The sequence below is a fragment of the Delphinapterus leucas genome, chromosome 21 (assembly GCF_059928025.1).
Source record: "Delphinapterus leucas isolate spDelLeu-1000000601 "Yukka" chromosome 21, BTC_Dleu_Yukka2, whole genome shotgun sequence".
Lineage (NCBI taxonomy): Eukaryota > Metazoa > Chordata > Mammalia > Artiodactyla > Monodontidae > Delphinapterus > Delphinapterus leucas.
This window is the reverse complement of record NC_143149.1, coordinates 21,474,553-21,497,082: the sequence shown is the minus strand read 5'-3', so window position 1 is coordinate 21,497,082 and position 22,530 is coordinate 21,474,553. Positions and strand designations below refer to the sequence as shown.

General features: G+C 41.4%; 1 protein-coding gene across 2 annotated transcripts in view; it reads right to left on the bottom strand.

The window, feature by feature from the left end:
- LOC111173461 (uncharacterized) overlaps nt 1-22,530 on the bottom strand; it is a 146,433-nt gene that overhangs the window by 59,571 nt on the left and 64,332 nt on the right. Inside the window, exon 4 of one of the 2 annotated variants that reach the window (XM_089903681.1) lies at nt 545-22,530. This exon is cut by the window's right edge and continues 18,246 nt beyond it. The exons of the other annotated variant lie outside the window; for it this stretch is intronic. The gene's annotated coding sequence lies outside the window, so the exon portion shown is untranslated. Of the gene's footprint in view, nt 1-544 lie in introns of those variants that run through there. 2 annotated transcript variants of the gene reach the window in all.

Below are 22,530 nucleotides of genomic sequence, written 5' to 3'. Positions count from 1 at the left end.
ACCACTTTTGTAAATTAAACTGTTTCTAAAATAATTTTTATTCTTTTTCCTTCTAAACAAGAAATATGTGTTTATTTCAGAAAAAATATAGAAGACAGAGAAACAAAGGAAGAACATTTCTTGCACTGTTTAATCAATTTCATTTTAAATGTCCTAGGGGAACATAAAAACTTTAAAAGCATACAGATAAATTCTGTGTAATGTGGATGCTTGATTTATTAGCTTGATTTTTCATGTAATAAGTTTACTCTGAAACAGGATTCAGGGGTATTTCTTGATATATATTCACCCATCCATGCAATCAGCATTTCTAGAGTTCTTCTGCTTTAGGACCATGACTTATCCCTGCTGCTGTGTGCGCTACATCTAGAGTTAGTGCCGCTCTTTCTGTCCATAACCACAACTGTTGTTTTTGGGTTTTTTTGTGGTGGTGGGGAGGGGGCGGGGGGAGTTGTTTTCCTCCCTTCCTTCCTCCCTCCCTCCCTCCCTTCCTTCCTTCCTTTTTTTTTAGCAAACCGAACCCAACAACACATTAAAAGGATCATACACCATGATCAAGTGGGATTTATTCCAAGGATGCAAGGATCTTTCAACATCCACAGATCAATCAATGTGATACACCACATAACAAACTGCAATTGTTTTTGTTTCAACTTCGCACTGCGGGGCAGGAGGCCTCCTGTCCTGTGATTGACTCACCATCCACTCGGCCTCCTGTCCTGTGACTGACTCACCATCCACTCGGATGATGGACGCTCTCATGGTCAGGTGTAGACCATGAGATACCCGTCCAATACCAAACTGAGCTTTCCTGCCATCGTGCTATAAATCCATTCTCCAAAAGAAATACTTTAAAAACGTGGTTTACTTTTGGAGGTAACTTTATCACTTTCCCCCCCACCCCGTCACTTGGGTGGGGTAGGTACAGTAGCTCCCATGGAGGGGCTGAAAGCATACCTCAGCAGAAAGGGTCACTCTGACCATGTATCTCATTAAACCCTTAACAGCTTGCTATAAAACTGAAAAGTGCAGAGGCCACTTCCCATCTCATGTCTTATTATAACTGTTGTTCTGACATTCCCTATCTGGAGCTGAACAAGCAGGCCCATTATTAGCATGCCCTGAAGGAACTATCTTCACAAAGGAAGCCAGGCTTATTAATTCAGTCACAGTCTTGTGGAATCCCAATTCAGCTTCTCCTGTTAATGAAACACGCATAGTACTTGACAGTCGCTGTTGAAATTCGCTGTCATATCTATGGTTTACCAGAGCCTTCCCTTCTGAGATTTCTAACAAAGTGACAGGGATTTCCCAGCAGTCTAGTACTTTATTTTTCTGGGTTTATTTGAGATGTGAGTAAATGCAAGATATGAGGGGAAAATGTGTATTTTTACAAAGAACGTTTATTTGATGCTTCAAAAATGTCTTGCATAAAAAGATAGTTATTCATGCATTGTCTTTTTATTATTCTTAAGCATATCATTTCAATATATATTGATTAGCACAAACAAATGAATAATACTCAAGCACAAACAGCCCTCACAAGTTATGGAATAGATTCACAGTGTATACGTAGGCACATAAATCACAAAAAAATATATATGTTTTATGTAATTATTTTGGGTCTGCACATTGATACATTTTGGAAGCCATTTTATTTGCTTTGTCTTTATTCACAAAATATATATGGAGGAAAAGATGTTATCTGTGTTTATAATTTCCAACAAATTTTAGACAATTTCAGCTCTGGAGTATTAACTTACTGTTGGAAGTAACTTTATAAAACAATAGGAACTCTGTGGCCATTTGAATTTACCTAGAGTGACGGTGTAAGGGCTTAATCAATTTCCAATATTTACTAAGAGCCTACCCGGCATTGTGCTCGTAAAATAAGCCACAATCTCTAGGCTTTGAGGAAGAGTATGTTTGAGAAAACAAGGGGAGGGGGCAGTAAACTGCTTCAGGTGCTGACAAGAGATTGACACCTGAGCCAAGCATGGTGGGGCCACAGAGGTGACTGTGGCTTAGTCTACGCGAAGGTGAGAGAGGGAGCTCAACTCTCATGCTGTGTTCATGGGTGAATCTCCCACTGATCTCACAAGGTGACATTCTGATCCACAATCGTAAGGGCAACACATCCATGGAGCCTATCTAATGGTGACTCTAGGAGTAAAATGAGTGAAGTTGGTTCCAACAGCTACCCTGACTCTCTTCCCATCATTGTGTCTCACCCTAAGAATTGCCAGCTGTGACTGACTCACGTTAACTTATTCCATAACGAAAGTCACAAATAAAATTCACAGTACTTTGTACAGAGCTAAGCTCTGCCTTGTTATCATTCTTGTATGTAAGTGAAAGGAGTGATCTGTTTTCAGTTAGAAATTGGAGGTCATTTTCCTTCCTTGGGTGGGTTTTTAAAAAATGATGGCAATGGCTTCTATCTGCCAATTAGATGTTTCTCAGCAATTTGTGTTTTTCTTAGTAGTGTGTGGTTCATTGGGTTAGAATAGTGGTTCTCAGCTGCGGGTGATTTTGTCTCCAAAAAAGATACTCGGTAGTTCTGGAGACACTTTTGGTTGTCCTGGGCCGGGGGGGAGATGCTACCAGCGTGAGAGAGGCCAGGGGTGTGGACAAACATCCTGCAGTGCACAATCCTGCCCCCTGTACAGAGAGTTATCCAGCCCAAAATGTTAGTAGTGTCGAGGTGGAGGACTCCTGTGTTGGATGACAATATGATTTTTATAAAGCAGTGCCTAGAGGGGAAAATTGGAATGATGGTCTGCGTGGAAGGAGTGAATATTTTTTCAGAAGTTCATCTCTTGGTTGAGAAAGCTTAAGGGCATGTTCACTTCTAGACGCCTCTAGCAAAATCTATGAAAGGAGGCAGCAGTAGCTCTCTGACCTGTCTGAAATGGGAGTCACTGAATGTCTGCACTGTGGGCAATTTCTTCCCCGTTCTAATCCGTTCACCATCTACACACTCACGCACCCTCCCTTCTCTCCCAACACAGTGTATCTTCTACTCTTCATTGTATTTCTCCCATCCCAAGTTGCATATCAGTTCTTAAATGCTGTTTTATATCACCAAGAAATCCCACCCACAAGATATGCAACCCGAGAGTCTGCAACCTAATTTCAGACAGCTGAATACTTTTTTAAATTAAAAAATGTTGATGGCAGGAGCTGATAACAGCTATGCACTTTTTTTTTTCTGGCATTCACAGATAGACATGTATTTCAAAAGGCTGCCTCTTCTTTCCAGGATACCATTAGAGGAAAAATAAAGCAATTTACCCTTTGAAGTCTTTTGATTCCAAAAAAGGCGGGGGCAGGGGGTGGTGGTGGTGAGGGTGAGAGATAGAATGAAAAAAGGAACTTTCCTCAAAGGAAATATTCTAGACAGATGACTTGATTTAGAGCTCTTACATGCACTTAGCTTTTTAACAGTCTGAATAACTCAGCAAATCTGAAACAAAGAAGGTTTTAAAAAAAGCATCCCGTGGCTGGGACTGTGGGTAATGAAATTTGCTTTGAACAATATGATCACTGTGTGTGAGTGTTTCGGATGATGACCAGAACATACACACAAAAATCTTTGTTCTGTCGGTGCTGTTCTAATTTTAGAACCAGATTAGACCTTGTGCTCTTGCCACTGTGGAATTTTGCTTCCCATGGAAATAGCCACTCCTTCCTTAGAAGTGGGCAGAAGACACTATTTCAGACAGTTAGAGAAGTCCTGAGGTGGAAGTGGCAAAGGTGTGGCATGTGCCTGGCACAACTGCTGGTCCCCACTTCCTCTTCCCTTCCCATGGCCAACACGTGAAAGGAGTAACCAAGGCCTCCTTCTGATTGAGCCCAAACAAGGTCCCTGAATCCTCATGCAGAATTCCTTTCTGTCTGAGCCCCTGAAGGGGTCTCGCTGTAGAGCAGATCTCCTGGTCAGAGGTTTTACAGTTTTTCCTCTTTGCACCCGTACCACACAGCCCAACACACTGCTGTCTATGAAATGCAACCAACAAAACCCACTACTCTCACTGGACTGAAAGTACCTGTGACTCCTGAATGATCATCAAGTGAGTTACTATCCCTCTAGCTAATATTCCCATATTATTATTAATATAAATGCTAAATTACATTATTATTAATAATGAAGTCCTCAGAAAGAGTACCTGGCACAAGTAGTGCTCGTTAAGTGTTAGATATTATTGTTATTAATGGTATTATTATCATTATACCATCAAAGTCCCCAAAGAGTGTTGATTTGTAAAAAGAGGGTTTTGCTAGTATCACTGTTGAAGATATGATTCATGATATAACTAAGCTCAACTCCTTGACGTGGCTAATTTTGAGGGTCATTTGGGCTAATTTTGGTTCTTGGTACTGGATTTCATGATGGCACACAGACCATTCTGAGGAAACAGGCTGCTCCCTTTCTGTTCAGGGAATACTTGACAGGTCCTTGCAAATCTTTTCCTGTCTAACATTCTCTTCTGATCCATGGAGCTGTCCAAGCTCAGTTTCTGTACCGTGACCCTCTTCACATTCAGGGGAAAGAACAGTAAAAGCTGGGAGACACCTAACTCTTACTTTTATCTCCACACAATACACTTCAATTTTTCTTTCCATTTATTTATTTATTTGTTTGTTTGTTTGTTTATTTATTTATTTATTTGCGGTACGCAGGCCTCTCACTGTTGTGGCCTCTCCCACTGTGGAGCACAGGCTCCAGACGCGCAGGCTCAGCAGCCATGGCTCACAGGCCCAGCTGCTCCGCGGCATGTGGGATCTTCCCGGACCGAGGCACGAACCCGTGTCCCCTGCATCGGCAGGCGGACCCTCAACCACTGTGCCACCAGGGAGACCCTCCATTTATTTTTAAATGTCTTCTGTGTTACCATTATGTAATCATTCGAGCTATTGGGAAGGTAACTGTGTTCATGACTTGAACAATTATATCTAAAATCTCTCTGGCATTTTCAAATACTTGTAAACCATAGCCGAAGATCTCCCTCCAAGGTGTCACTTCATTTGCATGCCTCTGAATGCCTTCACACTCTCAGTGTGGTCACCCTGGCTCCCGTAAACATGGCTGTTGATAAATCCCTAGGAGCACAGGTCTGTGAGAGAGGAGGTCTGCCTTGTAGAGTGCTCATCTGGATTATTTGTGACAAGTTTTCACAACTGGGGCAGGTGTCTATGTGGGCAGCTATGCACAGATAATGGGTTTGGGGATGCCCATAAGGCTTATTTGGCTTATTAATGACTGATGCTCTGCAAAATGAAACAGTTCAAACGCAAATGATGCTGGTAGTGTTGATGTGTGAAGCCACCCTAGTCACTCACCTCCATGTGATGAGTTCGTCCGGTACTTTCCTGAGAACACATTTGGATGCGGAACATGGAGGAGAAGGATGAAGGCAGAGCTCAGCTAGGGTAAGGGGATGCCAGTTAGATGGGTGTTTGCCCCCTGCAGTAATAGTCCTAGAACCAACCCTGCTCACAGGGAGAAGGGTAACAGTTGCTGTTTCCATCTCAGAAATGGGTTAGAGTGATTAAGTGATATTCTCAAGGCTATAAAATGCAGTCATAGAATGGCCCAAAGTTTTAAAATCAAAACTCTTGATTCTTTTGTCCACTATACATACTAAGAAGAGGAATAAATGGCAGCACCTGTTTTCATTAAATTTCAAATTTCACTCAGTTTTACTAAATTTAAATTCAAGTTTCTTTTAGTTTGCAAAACTGGAAGAGACTTTGATAGGCCATATTACCCATTCACCTGCCTCTGAAAATAATAGCTAACACGTATAAGCACTTGCCATGGCCTAAGGATTATTCTACATGCATAGTGAATATTAACATATTTAATCCTCACAGCTGCCCCATGGGATAGGTACGATTAACTATCTCCATTTTATGGATGAGGAAACAGAGGCACACACTGTAAATAAATATTTACTAAGGAACTACTAGGGACAGTGAAGAAGACAGAGAATGTCCCTCTTCTTTCGTGGAATTGATATTTTACTGGGCAAAATAGAGTACAAAGAAATAAACAAGAAAAGGAACAGATGATACATGTTATGCCTGAGAATTTTTGTAAAGGTGACTTCATAAAGAATAATAGAGGGGTTATCCATCAGTCCAATTAGATGGTCAGAGAAGGCAACATTTAAGCTGAGATCTAAAATCAAAAGGCAGCCCGCCATCACAGGTTAGCTGGAAGAACATTCCAGGCAGAAAGATCAGGCAGTACAAAGGCCCTAAGGCTGCACAAGCATGGTGGTGTTTAAAAACCAGAAAGATGGCTGTTATGACTGGAGTTTGGGGGGCAAAGTAGATGAGGCTCAAGATGAAAGCAGAACAAGAGAAACAGAGGCAGAGGACCATTCAAGACAGACTTGGAAATCCAGGGCAGGATGCTTGACTTTTATTCCAAGTGTGTGAGAAAAGCATTAGGAGGGTTCACCACAGGGAAGTGGCGTGATCTGGCCGAAGATTTAAAACAACATATGCAATATAGTGTTATCAACTATAGTCACCACGTTTTACTCTTGATCCTCAGAACTTATTCATCTTATAGCTGAAAGTTTGTACCTGTTTGCCAATCTCTGTTTCCCTCACCCACCAGCCACTTTTCTACTTTGTTTCTATGAGTTTGACTTTTTTTTAATATTCTACATGTAAGTGAGATCATTTTTGTCTTTCTCTGTCTGGCTTATTTCACTTAGCATAATGCCCTCAAGGTCCATCCATGTTTTTGCAAACGGCAGGATTTCCTTCTTCCTCATAGCCGAATAATATACCATTGTATATGCTGATATATGCCACATCTTTATCAGTTCATCTGTTGATGGACACGTAGGTTGCTTCTGTGTCTTGGCTATTTGTGAATAATACTGCAATGAATATGAGACTGCAGATATTTCTTCAATATTGTGATTTTGTTTCTTTTGGATAAATACCCAGAAGTGAGATCGCTGGATCATATGGTAGTTCTACTTTTAATTTTTTTGAGGAAACTACATGCTGTTTTCCATAGTGACTGCATCAATTTACATTCCCACAAGACAATGTACTTTATTGTCTCAGAACATTTGCCTTTAGTAACCACTTCCTATGACTTATTCTCATATCTTTCCACAGCCATTTGCAACAGTTCTTCATCTGGCAGTCCACGGCAATGAGAAAAGGGCCCATGATCCCTCACTCACCTGTTCTGTAAATATATCTTAATAAAACAACACCCTGTTGCTGTGGGACAATGAACGTGGGGCAGGAGTGAACGCAGGCAAACCCATCTGGGAGCTCTTGCTTCAGTTCTGACCAGAGAAGGTGGTGATTTAGTCCAGGGCTGCAGCAGTGAGATAGTGAGAAGGGATCAGATTCAGGATATTTGGGGAGTGCAGCTGACAAGTTTTACTGCTGGCTGGATGGAGGTAGAGGGCTGGCGAGGGAAAGAGAACAATTTTTAGGCTTGGAACTTGAACAACGGGGGTGTATGGACAGGCTGTTTTCAGAAATGGGAAGACTGAAAGGAAACTAGACTTTTTTGGCATTTGAGTGGGTCGAGGGAGTGGGCGTGGAAATCATCTGCATGCTCTAAGTGGTTAATACTAAGGAACTAAACACAGTTTTGTCATCAAACGTGGGTAGCAGCTTCTTTCATTGACATTATATTTAGATGCATAAAAACAATCACTTTTGCAACAGCCTTCTTGAACATGGCCAAGACTAAAATTGCTTCTTAACTAAGTTAGTAGAATCAGACATTTGGTTGGGTTTTCTTTCCTCTGTACAGCCTATGTGCAACAAAGCCCTAAATGAATGTCCTTTCATGATAGCAATGATGATAACTCACAAGCTGACTTTTATCTTCCAGACCACATCAGAATAATTGTGCAATTATTGGTTTAATGGCTGTCTCCATCACCAGAATGTACACTCCTCGGAGGCAGGGGCCTTGCCTGGTACATTGTGGATGCTCAATAAATATTTGTTAAATAAATAAATGAATAAAAGCTTAAAGAATCTTTGAAAGAGGTATTCTGGTTTTGGCTATTAAAAAAGGCAGCAACATGGATGGACCTAGAGATTATCATGCTAAGTGAAGTAAGTCAGACAGAGAAAGACAGATACCATATGATATCACTTATATGTGGAATCTAAAAAAATGATACAAATGAACTTATCTACAAAGCAGAAATAGACTTATAGACATAGAAAACAAAATGATTACCAAAAGAGGATGGGGTAGAAGGATAAGTTAGGAGTTTGGGATTAAAATACTACTATATATAAAATAGATAACCAGCAAGGACCTACTGTATAGCACAGGAACTATACTCAGTATCTTGTCATAACCTATAATGGAAAATTATATATATATATATATATAAAACTATATATACATATATATGAAACTATATATATATAAAACTGAATCACTTTGATGTACACCTGAAACTAGCACAACATTGTAAATTAACTATATTTCAATAAAAATTTTAAAAAACCTTTGTAAAAATAAGGTAGCACAGAGAATTCCATCTCCAAGGATATGAAATAGATGTCTCTTCCTTATTCTTCCTGCTCAGTGCAACTAAAACAAGCATAGAAGACTCTGAAGGTGGGGAAAGGAAGGCAGAGAAGCTAGGGGAACCCAGGGCCTAAGGAACAACACAGTGGTGAGTTCTCTCAGTTTTCTTTTGTCCTCATATATCTCTGACTAGGAGCTGAAGAAGCCAGTAACCCAGAAATGTCTAAGAATGTAGACAAAAGAAACTCAACGAAAGCCTACTCTCTTTAGCCAAAGGACTAGGAAAGGAGAAAACTTGTAAGAGACAAAACTTGCAAGACAGAAAACTTGCATACAATAACCTCTCTTCTCCAGCCAAATATCTCAGAAAGAGCTGTGGTCCTATCTCTACCGATGCCAATATAGTTGAGTGGAGATTTCCACCCATGCAAGGCTGTCCCAAGGTGCCCCAATACCCGCCTTGGAAGCCAAATAGAGAGCCTGCAGTGAGGTCCCCCTGTGGCATCAGGTGGAGACCACCCGGGGAGCCTGGCCCTTCCTCCTCACCCACAGTAATCAGGCATCTATCCCCTTACTGTGTGGGGTGGTGCCAGGGAAGCCAGGGGGAGATGAGGACTTTCAAGGTCTACCAGCATTAATGAGGCGCATAAAGGGAGCAAGACTCCCACTCTCAGCCAGCGTAACAGGAGCCCCCACCACTCCTGCCGCGGGTGTCCATGGGGGATGAGTGGAGAGCCCGGCTTTCAGACTCCACCTCAATTTCAACAGCCCTACAACCGTCAAGTAAATTGAATTCATAATGTTAAAAAGTTCCAAAAAAGAAATATCAAGGTCACTTGAAGAATTATATCAAATGTTTACAAAATTAACATCAATTCTATGCAAGCTCTTCCAGAAAACAGAAAAGGAATGAACATGTCACGATTCATTGTATGAAGTTAATATTACCCTGATTTCAAAATCAGTACCAAAAAGAAAAAAAATACCTACAGACCAATATCCCTCATAATTATAGATACAGGGCTTCCCTGGTGGCGCATTGGTTAAGAATCCACCTGCCAATGCAGGGGACATGGGTTTGAGCCCTGGCCTGGGAGTATCCCACATGCTGTGGAGCAACTAAGCCCGTGCGCCACAACTACTGAGCCTGCGCTCTAGAGCCCGCAAGCCACAACTACTGAAGCCCGCGAGCCTAGACCCTGTGCTGCGCAACAAGAGAAGCCACCTCAATGAGAAGCCTGTGCACCGCAACAAAGAGTAGCCCCCGCTTGCCGCAACTAGAGAAAAGTCCGCACGCAGCAACGAAGACCTAACGCAGCCAAAACATAAATAAGTAAATAAACAAATAAATAAAAAAAATTATAGATACAAGAGTCCTTAACAAAATATTAAGAAAAAACGCAGTACCTTACTTCCTTTTGAAGTCCCCACCACCTACCTCCTTCTCCTTAGTCCACAATGACATATATACCTCATCTCGCCTTACTGTTTTTGGAACCCCTCATGCTTGTATGAATTCACCATACATACTGTCAACAAAAATTAATCAATACTCTACGAAATTTTATTCGAACCAAATTTGAAGATTATAACCCAGGAAAAGCATCTCAGAAAGCTCTGACAACTGTTCTGTTAGAAGTCAAGGCACAGTTATATATAAATTATTTTAGACAGAGGGCTGTACATTATATGTATTACTGACAGCTTACACAATCCAGATCTAAGCATTGTCATCGCCCCTTATAAGATCAAGGAGGAAAGCTATCTTTAAGAAGTTGTCTTGTTGGTGCTAGGAGAGTGTGTTGCTCCTTATGGTTGAGCAGGTATTTCTGCCGAGGGGAGAGGTCTGATCTATGCAGATCCACAATGCACAGTAGAGGGGAGAGTGGAGGCCAAAGGGCAGAGAAAATTTTTTTGTTTCAATTTTTCTTGTCATAAAATATGAATTTTATTTCACAATACATAATAAATTTGATTATCTCCTGCTAATATCTGCCTTATGTCATTTTAATTGCCAGCCAAAAAAAAAAAATGAAAAGGGGAAAAAGGGGAATATTCCCCTCTGCCACAATATATGAGTTTCATGGCCTAACATTTAAAGTTACTACTATTAGTAACACTAAAAATATATATCTTGCGGTTTCCCTGGTGGTGCAGTGGTTTAGAATCCTCCTTCCAATGCAGGGGACACGGGTTCGAGCCTGGTCCGGAAAGATCCCACATGCTGCGGAGCAACTAAGCCTGTGCGCCACAACTACTGAGCCTGCACTCTAGAGCCCGAGAGCCACAGCTACTGAAGCCCGCGAGCCTAGACCCTGTGCTCCGCAACAAGAGAAGCCACCACAATGAGAAGACCGTGCACCACAACCAGGAATAGCCCCCGCTCTCCACAACTAGAAAAACCCATGTGCAGCAACGAAGACCCAATGCAGCCAAAAATAAATAAAAGTAATTTATTAAAAAAGAGGTACAAACTATTAAAAAATACATATCTTAAAGTCTATCATCTTATTATGAATTAATAAATTAACATAATTTTGTACCTTCTGGGTCAGACATTTATCAAATATAATGTCTCACATTAACATGTCTGCAATAATAAGCCAAATATAGAATTTTAATTTTTTTGGCTTACAGTGGTATTTAAAATTTGATCATATTAAAATAGAATCTGTACAGATTGTCTTATTTTTGTATTTTATTCTTATTTGTATCAATGTAATATTTGCTTATAGTATAAAAATAAAATAATACTGAAAGGTTCATTAAAAAAAGGAAAGAAAAAGAACTCAGAAAAATATGAAAAGAATTATGCAGTATGACGTAGCGGGATTTATTCCAAGGATACAAGGCTGGTTCACTATTTGAAAATCAACCAATATAATATACGTTTCTCCAATATACAGACAATTCTCCAATAATATACCATATTAACAGGCTAAAGAAGAAAAATTACATTGATTATATTAATCAATGCAAAAGAAGCATTTCACATAATTCAACATCCATGCATGATAAAAACTCTAAGAAAAAAGAACAATACAGGGGAACTGCCTCAACCTGATAAAGATTATCTAACATATACTTAATGGTGAAAGGTTGAATGTTTTTCTCCAAAGATCATGAACAAGGCAAAGATGTCTGATCACCACTCTAATTCAACATAGTGCTGGAAGTTCTAACCAAGTAAAAAAGGAAATAAAAGGCATACAGATGGGAAAGGAATACAATTATTCCAGTTTGCAAATAACATAATTGTCTATGTAGAAAATCCCAAGAATCGCCAAAATCTCCTAAAACTAATAAGTGAGTTCTGCAAGGACACAGGATACAAAATGAATATATACAAATTAATTGTATTTCCATATGCTAGCAATGAACACGTAAACACTGAAATTAGAAATACCATTTGCATTCTCTTAAAAAATAATTAAATACTTACTGTCTTGGCAAACAAATACAGTAGAGAACCCAGAAATAGACCCACAGAGATATGTCTGATTTTTGACACGAGGATGCAAAAACAGTTCAAATGGCCCTAGAGCTATTGGACATCAATAGACAAAATATAAACCTCAAAGCTGACACCTTACATAAAAATTAACTCAAAGTGTACCACAGACTTCATGTAAAACATAGAACTATAAAGCTTTTAGGAAAAAAACAGGAGAAAACCTTCTGATTCTAGGGCTAAGTAAAGGATTCTTAGACTTGACAGCAAAAGCATAATCTCTACAAAGAAAAATTGATAAATTGGACTTCATCAAAATTTAAAACTTTGTCCTGTGAAAGTCAAGCCACAAACTGGGAGAAAATATTTGCAAGCCACCTATCTGACAAAGGACTAGTGTCTAGACTATATAAACTACTCTTAGGGTTCAACATAAAAAAGAACAACAACAAAAACAATCCAATTAGAAAATGGGCAAAATATGTGAACAGACATTTCTCCAAAGAGAATATACATATAGTAAATAAGCACATGAAAAGATATTCATCAGCACTAGCCATTCAGGAAATGCAAATTAAAACCACAGTGAGATACCACTTCACACCTATTAGAATGGTTAAAATAAAAATAAATAGTGACACTAAAGATACAATTACCATATGACCCAGCAATCCCACCACTGGGCATATACCCAGAGAAAACCATAATTCAAAAAGACACATGCACCCCAATGTTCATTGCAGCACTATTTACAACAGCCAGGTCATGGAAGCACCCTAAATGCCCATCAACAGACAAATGGATAAAGAAGATGTGGTACATATATACAATGGAATATTACTCAGCCATAAAAAGGAACGAAATTGGGTCATTTGTAGAGACATGGATGGACCTAGAGAATGTCATACAGAGTGAAGTAAGTCAGAAAGAGAAAAACAAATATCGTATATTAGCGCATATATGTGGAATCTAGAAAAATGGTACAGATGAACTGGTTTGCAAGGCAGAAATAGAGACATAGATGTAGAGAACAAACGTATGGACGCCAAGGGGGGAAGGTGGGGGTGAATTGGGAGATTGGGATTGACATATATACACTAATATGTATAAAATAGATAATAAGAACCTGCTGTATAAATAATAAATAAATAAAATTAAATTAAAAAAAATAGTGACAACATCAAATACTGGCAAGGATGTGAAGAAACTGGGTCGTTCATACATTGCTGATAGGAACCTAAAATGGTCCAGCTACTCTGGAAAACAGTTTGGCAGTTCCTTAAAACCAGAAACATGAAATTACCATACCATTCAGCAATTATACTCCTGGGCATGTATCCCAGAGATGTAAAGATTTATGTTCACATAAAAGCCTATATGTGGATGTTCTATAGCTGTTTTATTAGAAATCAAAAACTGGAAATACTCAGATGTCCTTCAACAGGTGAATGGTTAAATAAACTGTCCTGCAAACCACAGTACATTCACACTATGGACTACTACACAGCAATAAAAAGAATAAAATATTGATACAGGCAACAACCTGGATGAATCTCCAGAGAATCATGCTCAGTGAAAAAGTAACCAAAAGGTTACTTACTGTATGATTCTATTTACATAACTCTTGAAGTGGCAAAATTATTAAAGTGGAAAACAGATTAGTGGTTCCCAGGGGTTAAACAGGTAATGGGGTGGGAGGAAAGTGAGTATGGCTATGAGGGATGCTTGTGATGATGGAAACGTTTCCTATCTTGCCTGTGTCCATATCAATATCCAGGTTGTAACAATGTACTACAGTTTTCAAGATGCTATCATCAGGGGAAACTGGGTAACAGAAATATGTGATGTCTCTGTATTATTTATTACAACTGCATGTGAATCTATAATTATTTTAAAATAACAAGTTTAACTTTAAAAATGAATTATAAATATTTTAAAAATCACAACAAGCAAAATTAAAGTATAGAAGCTAAGGGCTGGAAGGGCTTTTAGTGGTTTTCTTCTAGTCCAAAATACCATATACCAGACAAAACTCATTTAATCATTTTAATTTAAATTAATAGTTTCATTTATAAATATGTCAGGATATGTAACTATATGAAGAAAATTCATTCAGAGGCTGTTTAGTCCAGGCTTAATTGATTCATGACTTGCAAAATATTATCCAGAGCTTCCAGTCCTATAGGAATGGGCTGAAATAGTCCTCTGTGGCTGTGAAGGAGCTTTCAGTGTGAGCTGAGGTCTAGCTGTATTTAACAAAGAAGCAGTCTGGTAGAAAGTGAGGCCACTTACTTTCGTGAAACCTTCTCATACTTTACGAGCGATTTACTTTGAGGAGAATCCTAGCTTCCTTCTTTGGGAATGTGGACACATAACCTTCTGGTTTCTAACACAAGGACTGACACATGGTAGATCTTTAATAAATGTTGATTTGGCGCTGACAGTTCTCGCTTTACCCACTATGTTTGTTTATTGCCTTTTAAACGGCAGAAATTTGCAGCAGACCACTGAATGGAGCAATGAAGGACCAGAGGACCCATCAAGCAAGTATGGCTAATAAAACTTCTCAGTACCCAGTTAAAAGGGTAAGAGATATCTCACATGTCCTTTCTGTATTCCTTTGCCTGTTGGTGAAGCCATCTACCAAGAAATCCACCAAAGGTACCATTATAGTGTTTTATTTCTAAAGACCTCAGGTTCTTACAGATATTTTTCTAACATACTATACTAGATTATGTCACTAGTCACTCTCCTCTGATGAGGTCTTTGATGGCAATGACTTAACCATCTCACTGAATGTTCTTTATCCAACATTTCTCCTGAATTCTGTTGCCAGCATAGGAAATAGGAGGCAGCAGAATCAGAGCTCCGGAAGCTGGAAGGGAGGTTGAGAAGGCATGTAATTACCTTCCTCACTTTTTAGGTAGAACACTGGCATCCAGAGTTCCCTTTGGCCATGACAGGGACAGGATGCAAATTTCTACATTCCAAACTGCTGTTTTCCCTCGCTTACAATTCCCCCTCAACATTTGACGTCTCATTTCAGGAGAAGAAAGATTGCACTGTGTTTTCGTCTTTGGTTTATATGAGAAATATTAGATCATAAGTCCCTGGAAGGTAAAAATTCTGCTTTTTTGTACATTATGTGTACCATCTAGCTCGGTGCTGTGTGTAGTCACTTAATATGCCCAATTTTTGGATTGATAATTTGAGCATTCGTCCCTTCCTTCTTAACATGAGCGCTGGTAAATTTTCTTGAGGCTGAAGGCTTGTGTGTCTCTTGCGTCTCTCAGAAGGGAGTGGTTCCAAGAAGAGAACTGCCAAGCTGTTGTCAGAGCAGCCCTGGCCTATGCTCTGGGCAGGTTTGCTTTCTCACCATCTGCTAATCTGACCTCCTTGCTGGCATGGTCCTCAAAACCAAGCAGGTGGCCCCAAACTGCAGCAAAAGACATACTTCTCTTTACTGCCCACTTTTAAACACATTGATTCAGGTCCCAACCAATTTGCAATGTAGTAACAAGCAAAAAAGAAAAATAAAATACAGTCACACTCATGTCCACATTTTACAAATGTGCTAAGGCAATTGTTTCAATCAGATTTCTACTTGGGCATCCAACTGAGAACCTTTTAGGTATTTTGACATCTACTGGTACAATTGCTAATTATCTACTTGTGTTTGAGTCCTTTTTAATTCCCTCAAAGCTATCAGATCAGGCAACTTTTCTGAGACTCTGAAACATATTATCATCCAGGTGTGCAGAACACCTGAGTTCAAAAGGAGGTCACTGGCCTCGTGAAAACAAATGTGTGAATAGTTCCCGAAGCAAAATCCCATCCTGCTTTCCAGGTTATCAGGAATGAAAGGATAAGAAATCTGAAGATGATTCATAGTAACCTGTGTTAGATTCTGAAAGGCCAGCTATGGCTATGGCTATCAGAGGGCTGAGCCTCTTAACCCTCTCTAACTGGGAGCATCAGCTGACAAGAGATAGGAAACACAAATGTGAAACAGTCATTATGCTGATGATTGCCACACGTCCAGCCTTGTTACACAACAGCCAAAAATGCCAGAGAACAAATCCCTTAGCCCAAGAAAAGCATTACAATCAGGAGTAGCTCACTGGTTGGGGAATATGCTCCCCTGTCACAAAAACCAACTGCTGTCTGCATCCTGAACTCTGGTCGGTCACCCAACCACTGTGGCTGCTTCCTCTCTGGGAAGTCGGTTAAGGGAGAGAACACCGTGAGCATCAGTCTTCTGCCTCATGAGCCAGCCAGGGTCAGTGGACTTCCTTTTCTACATGAAAAGCAACCTGCTCCATCTTTCAACCTCTAGAGCTACCGTTGCTAACGAGAGAAATACAGTCATCTCTTGGTATCCTCGGGGGATTTGTTCTAGGACATACTGCGGACACCCAACTCTGTGGAAGCTCAGGCCCGGTAGTCCACCTCCGCGGTTCCACAATCGCGGAGCCAAGCAACCATGGATCGTGTAGTACTGTATTTACTACTGAAAAAAAACATCCGCCTATAAGTGAACATGCGCAGTTCAAACCTGTGTTGTTCAAGGGTCAACTGTATGTATATGGAAAAGAGCTCCATCTGGGACCATAGTTCAGAGTTTATGTTCACAGATGATTGTAAGGTGTTCCTTTCCCAAGCTCCTGGATGATGGATGAGTTGGTGTAACAGGGGAAGATGAGGTCAGCGGATTGGTGTCTGGACAGAAAATCTCATAGACGTGAGATTGCCCTTTACCAAGGCACTGTGACCATTGAGTTGCCTGGAACCTTGGTGGTAGTTGGTTTTACAGTTAGATCCTTTGATGTAGTACATAACTGTTTCTTTGAAACAATCATAGTGCATTCCATTTTTAAAGAGGAATACAGCAGAAGGCATGGCAAGTCCATACCCATCCCTTCTTACCAGAGGTAACATTAAGCTGGTGAATATTTCTGCAGCCCTTCTAGCTATTACGTCTTTGACTTTTGCACAGGACTAAACAAGTGAGAACACAATCCCCAAAGAAAGCTGGTGCACACACAGATCTTGTCTTCTAAGTCAGAAAGGAGAGAATTCAAGGAGCAGAATTATGCAAAAGCAGTCATTAACTTTTTTGTTTATTTCTGTAGATTTATTTTTTATTGAACTACAATTTACTAATGGTATAGTATATAAATCACAAGTGTATAAGAGCATTTTGACAAATGCACACACTGATACAACAATCACTCACTCACTTTTTTTAAGTGCTCAGATTTCTAAAAGTAATATTAACAAGCTAATCTTGTTTCTCCCCTGTTTTCAAGTAAATCTGCAATTTCTTTTCTTTTAAAGGCCAGATATTGGGGAAGTTGATAAACAGAGAAGGTTAAGAACTTGCTTCTCCCTAGGCCAAAGTGTTTGAGGAGGTTGAGCTAGGTTAGAATCCACTCTTCAGAAAGAAATAAGATCTCTGGGTAAGGTGAATTTTCTTTAACTTTTGGTATTATGGAAATCTTGAAGCAACTCATTTTTAAAAATACTCTTTCTAATTTTTAATTGAGTTCCCAATAATCTTTTTTGGACCAATTTTCCCTCCACCATCCTATTAAGAAAACAAACAAACAAAAAAGAGATGGCCTTAAAAAAAAGTCTGAAGAACTCGGAATGCTACAAATTTCACAAATATTATTTTTGATGTGTAATTTTTATTCAAGGTGGTACTGAATTTTAGATAGTGCTTTCCAAATCCTAAAACATCAGACTCACTTGAGGTACCTACTAAAAATGTAGCCCTCACCTCACACCAGTTCAATCAGAATCTCTGAGACTCTGCATTACACAAATGGTTCTGAAGACAGGAGTCCTGGAACATACTTTGAGAAACCCAAATTTAAGGGAACTCAGGCAACAGGCATAATGAATATCTAGTAGTGCCTACCACCTGTTCAGAGTTATTCATTTTTTTCCCCTTTTTAAGTCTATCAGCATCCCTCTAGTGGGCAAGTTCTCGGCTGGGTCAGCTCTGCAGTCCATGGATAAGTTTGTAATCCCTACAGAGTAGCATGGTTATCTGGTTAACTGTGCAGCCAAATATACTAGGTTTAAATCCAGATTTTGACACTAGCTGTGTCACTTGCCCTCTCTGTGACTCAGTTTTTTCATCTGTTATAATGGGAATGACATCTTTAGAATTTGCTGGTAACTTTTTCTAAAGGTCATCAGGATTGGCAAAGGGCAATCACTGTGCCTACCTCATATTTTTGTTGTGAGGATTAGACACGTTAATACAGTTCATCCGCACAATTCAAGAATTCGCCCGCTTGCTAAATTTATTTGTAACCCCCCAAATCAGTACTCGTGGCACTTTCGTGGTCATTCTGGCACATGCGAGGTGGTGAGGAATTTGAGTCTCCCCACGTGCATGTTTCCAGGTGGGGTGGAGCAAGACGACACTGCCTTCTTGTTTCAGCTTCAGACTATAAACAAATGTCATTTTTTTTTTTTTTTTTTTTGCGGTGCGCAGGCCTCTCACTGTTGTGGCCTTTCCCGTTGCGGAGCACAGGCTCCGGACGTGCAGGCCCAGAGGCCATGGCTCACGGGTCCAGCCGCTCCGCGGCATGTGGGATCTTCCCAGACCAGGGCACGAACCCGTGTCCCCTGCATCAGCAGGCGGACTCTCAACCACTGCGCCACCAGGGAAGCCCAAACAAGTGTCATTTTTGAAGTCTATTTAGGGCCACGTTTTTGCATTTTTGTGCTTTTTATTAATGATTCTGCTGTATATAGTGGCCCCTAAGCAGAGCACTGAAAAGTGCCAACTGGTGTTTATAGGTACGGAAAGCTGTGGAAGGATCTTTCAGAGAAAATACATGTGTTAGATAAGCTTTATCCAGGCACGCCTGAGAGTGCTGTTGGCTATAAGCTCGATATTAACGAGTCCACAATATCTATTAAACAAGGTGTCTTTAAACAGAAAGCCAGATAAAACAAGTTATGTACTGATCAGCTGATGAAAATGTTGTGGCTACAGGCTTGAAGGAACGTTAACCCTGAATCTTCCCAAGAACACGGATAGTACAGTATTCGCTAATTCAGTGTTCACTGTGACTTTAAAGACACAGTTACTGCAAAAATGAGACTCGATTGCATATGTAAAGGATTAAAGCACACCAGGCACAGAGTTACTGCTATAGAGGTGTTTGTGAAATGAAGAAATCCATGACTGAGTTTACAGAGAGGCCAGATCCCACCTTAAGGGAGGCTATAAGAGGGAGCCAGTAGGAAGCAGGCCGACCAGACGACAGCAAAGTCCTCCCAAGGAAAGTTAGGGATCCGGGATAAAGGGAATTATAACAGGTCAAGGCAGATTTGCTGATGGAATTCCCCCAGGTGCAAGGCCCATTACAAGTACAAGCGCTGCTTTAAGCGGCGGTCAGAGGTGCTGCTGGGAAGCGCAGTGTGGTGCAGTGGTCTGGTGCCTGATGTTGCTGAGCATCAGAATTACCAGGAGGGCCTCAAAACATCTGCAGAGGCAGATTCCCCAGCCTCACCTCAGAATTTCTGATTCTAGAGATGAGACCGGACATGTGTAGCCTTAAACAGCTCCCCAACACCAGTCTAACATTTGGGAGCCACTCAGGTGATAGCAAGAATTCCTCCCTTGGACTAGGACAGGCTTGGGTTTGAATCCAGCTACATGGCCTTGGAAAGATGATTGAAATCAGTGAGACTGGGTTTCTTCACCTGTAAAGTAAAGATGTAATCGCAACCTTAAAGCATCACTGCTGAGAATAAGCCAAGAATGCATGTAAATTTCCAGATCCAGTGTCTGGGATGTTGTAGATATTCAATACCGGGTAGGATGACCTTCCTTCTTGTTGGTTCATCCCCAACTGCTGTGTCCATGTTCTCTTTTTATATGTGAAAGTGACACTCCCCCAGGAAGCATGGGGTTATTCTCCAGCAAGGTCAAGAATTTGAGGCAACCCCTGGCACCATCCTCCTCCTCCCACTGGCTGGGAACAAACAGATGCTAGGGCACCCAGGTGAGAACAGGGAACACTCAGCCCAGGCTCACTTTCCTCACAGTTTCTGCAACGCAGGGAAGCCTGCCGCAGGCTGCATGGTTGGTTAGAACGTGCACCAGAAAGGAAGCACTCCTTCCTTGGGTCTGATGTCAGCCTTCCTTAGGAACGTGATCTGGAGCCCCTGGGGCTTTGCAGCTATAATTGGCAGACTGAGTAAATGCAGATGGGCCAGGTGGGGAGCGAGGGCGCCAGAGCACAGGTGGCCACTGGCCCCAGCTGCATCTGCCACCAGCTGAAGCTCCCCCAGAGTCATCTGCAGGCCCTCCAGGCCCCATCGGTTTGCCATTGTCCAAGATGCAGGCTCCTGGGGCCCTGAGCACCGACTCTATATTGCAAGATGGGCTTCTGTACTGAGCAGACCCATGCAGCCCCCTTCACCTCCTCCCCTCCCATCCCTGACATTCTGCCCAAGCCTGTCTCCCTTCCTGTTCCTTTCTGCCCTCTCCCCCAACTCCTACCCCATCTCCAAAATTAAATTTCCTCTCCGGTCTGCTTTGGAACACTCCCAGCTTTTGTCATTTATGTTTTTGCTGGATCTTGGCTAAGGGCTTGGCAAGGAGGGAAAACTTTCTAGTGGCAAAGGCATAACCCTCCAACAAAAGCAACTTCCCTCTGACTCTCTGGTTGTTAACTTGCAAAGAGAAGTCCATTCCCTGGCAGAGCGAGATGAAGCCCCACATGGCTTCCCTTCTGTTCCCCTTGACTGGGTTTCACTCCAATCAGTGTCCAGGGTTTGCTGAAGTTCAGTCCTGCCCATCAGAAGGCAGGAATTACATGATCATTCATCATAGTGCTTTGAAGTCGAGTGGAATTTTCCTAAACTTTCAAGTGTGTTCCATGACATCATCCACCCTGATCGAAGAATGAGGACTGTATGTAGGACAGTGGAGAGTCGAAGGGCAATTCATAAACACATAAATTCTATCACCTGGCAGTTCTTGAGTGCTAACTGTGTCAGGCACTGCTGTGAATGAATGAACTCATTTAATCTTTTCTATACCCAAAGAGTTAGGAACTATTAGAATTAGGTACTATTCCGATTTTATTGATGAGGATATTGGAACACAGAAGTATTAGGTAATTTGAACAAGAGCCCAACCCTTGGAAGCAGTAATGTCAGGATTAGAAACCAAGCAGAATGTCTTCAGAGTCAGAACATGTGGCCTCTGCCCTAAGCTGGGCTCTTAAATAGCATTTTTCAAGCTGAGAAACCATTGAGTCTAAGGGTTCCTAAGACTGGGGACTGTTGGGGGTGGGAGGTACCTAGCTGTGGTGCACCCAGTTTCTCAGTCTCCACCCTTCTTCCCACCCCACCTGCCCTCCTTCTGCTTTTCTTTGTTATATACAGTGGACTTCCATGGAAGTCAGCTTGAAAAGAGTATGTAGCTCACCAGGCTGAGTCCTATTAATCTGGGACAGTTTGGTTGGTGTCCAGCACCTGGCAGGAGATTAGGTTTGTGGTAGCTGCCCAACACTGTTTGTTGAATGAGTAAATGACCCTCCCCAACCCTGCCTTCCCTTCATCCTTGGAGATGAGGAAATGAGCACAGGGAGGGGAACTGTGTGACCCAGTGGCAGGGTGCCACACGGCTGGCCTGGGAGTAACACTGACTTTGCCACTCACCAGGGAACTCAGCAGGCCTTCGGGGCCTCATGTGAAAACTCTAGGAGCTGGACTATACAATTTCAGGTTCTTAAGTTTCTATGAGTCAACAGTAAGGATGCCAGAACTGGGAGCCAGTCATGCATCAGAGATGTCAATCACATCTCTTATCTCCAGCAAGGCAATCCTCCTCCCTCCGCAGGGAGTGCACTGGGCATGTTGTTCCGTGTTCTCCCTGGGAGCTCCCCTGGGGAAAAATTAATACTAAACCTCTCAAGGAAAGAAACAGATGCGTATATAGACAGTGATTTTCAAGCATAAATGGGTCAAGGATGCTGCCTGAGAATGGGACAGTTAAGAAGGTTCTATCTACAGAGATTATGTCAAAGAAAGAATGACTGAGGCCAGAAAGTGACAAAGCACCTGCGGGGTGGTGCCTCTGCCCCTCGGTCAGAGGCAATAACAAATGTGGAGACATCACCAGTCCAACCATGTCCCTCAGGCTGATCCATACACATTAAAAGTCAAATATATCAACACAACCAGCAAAAGTGATAAGCAGCCCCTTTCAGAGGCATTGGGATAATTTTAAAATTTCTTTCTTTTACAATATAATTTAAAATGGGATTCTTCCCATTTTACTTCTGGCTGACAGTCCTGTGTTAGTTTCCTGGGGCTGCTGTAACAAATTACCCCAAACTGGGCGGCTTAAACAACAGACATTTACTCTCTCCAAGTTCTGGAGGCCAGACATCCCAAATCAGTATCACTGGGCTGAAATCAAGGCCAAGGCCACACCACGTCAGGAGGCGCTAGGGGAGGTAGGCTCCTTGCCTCTTCCAGCTCCCGGGGGTCGCTGGCATTC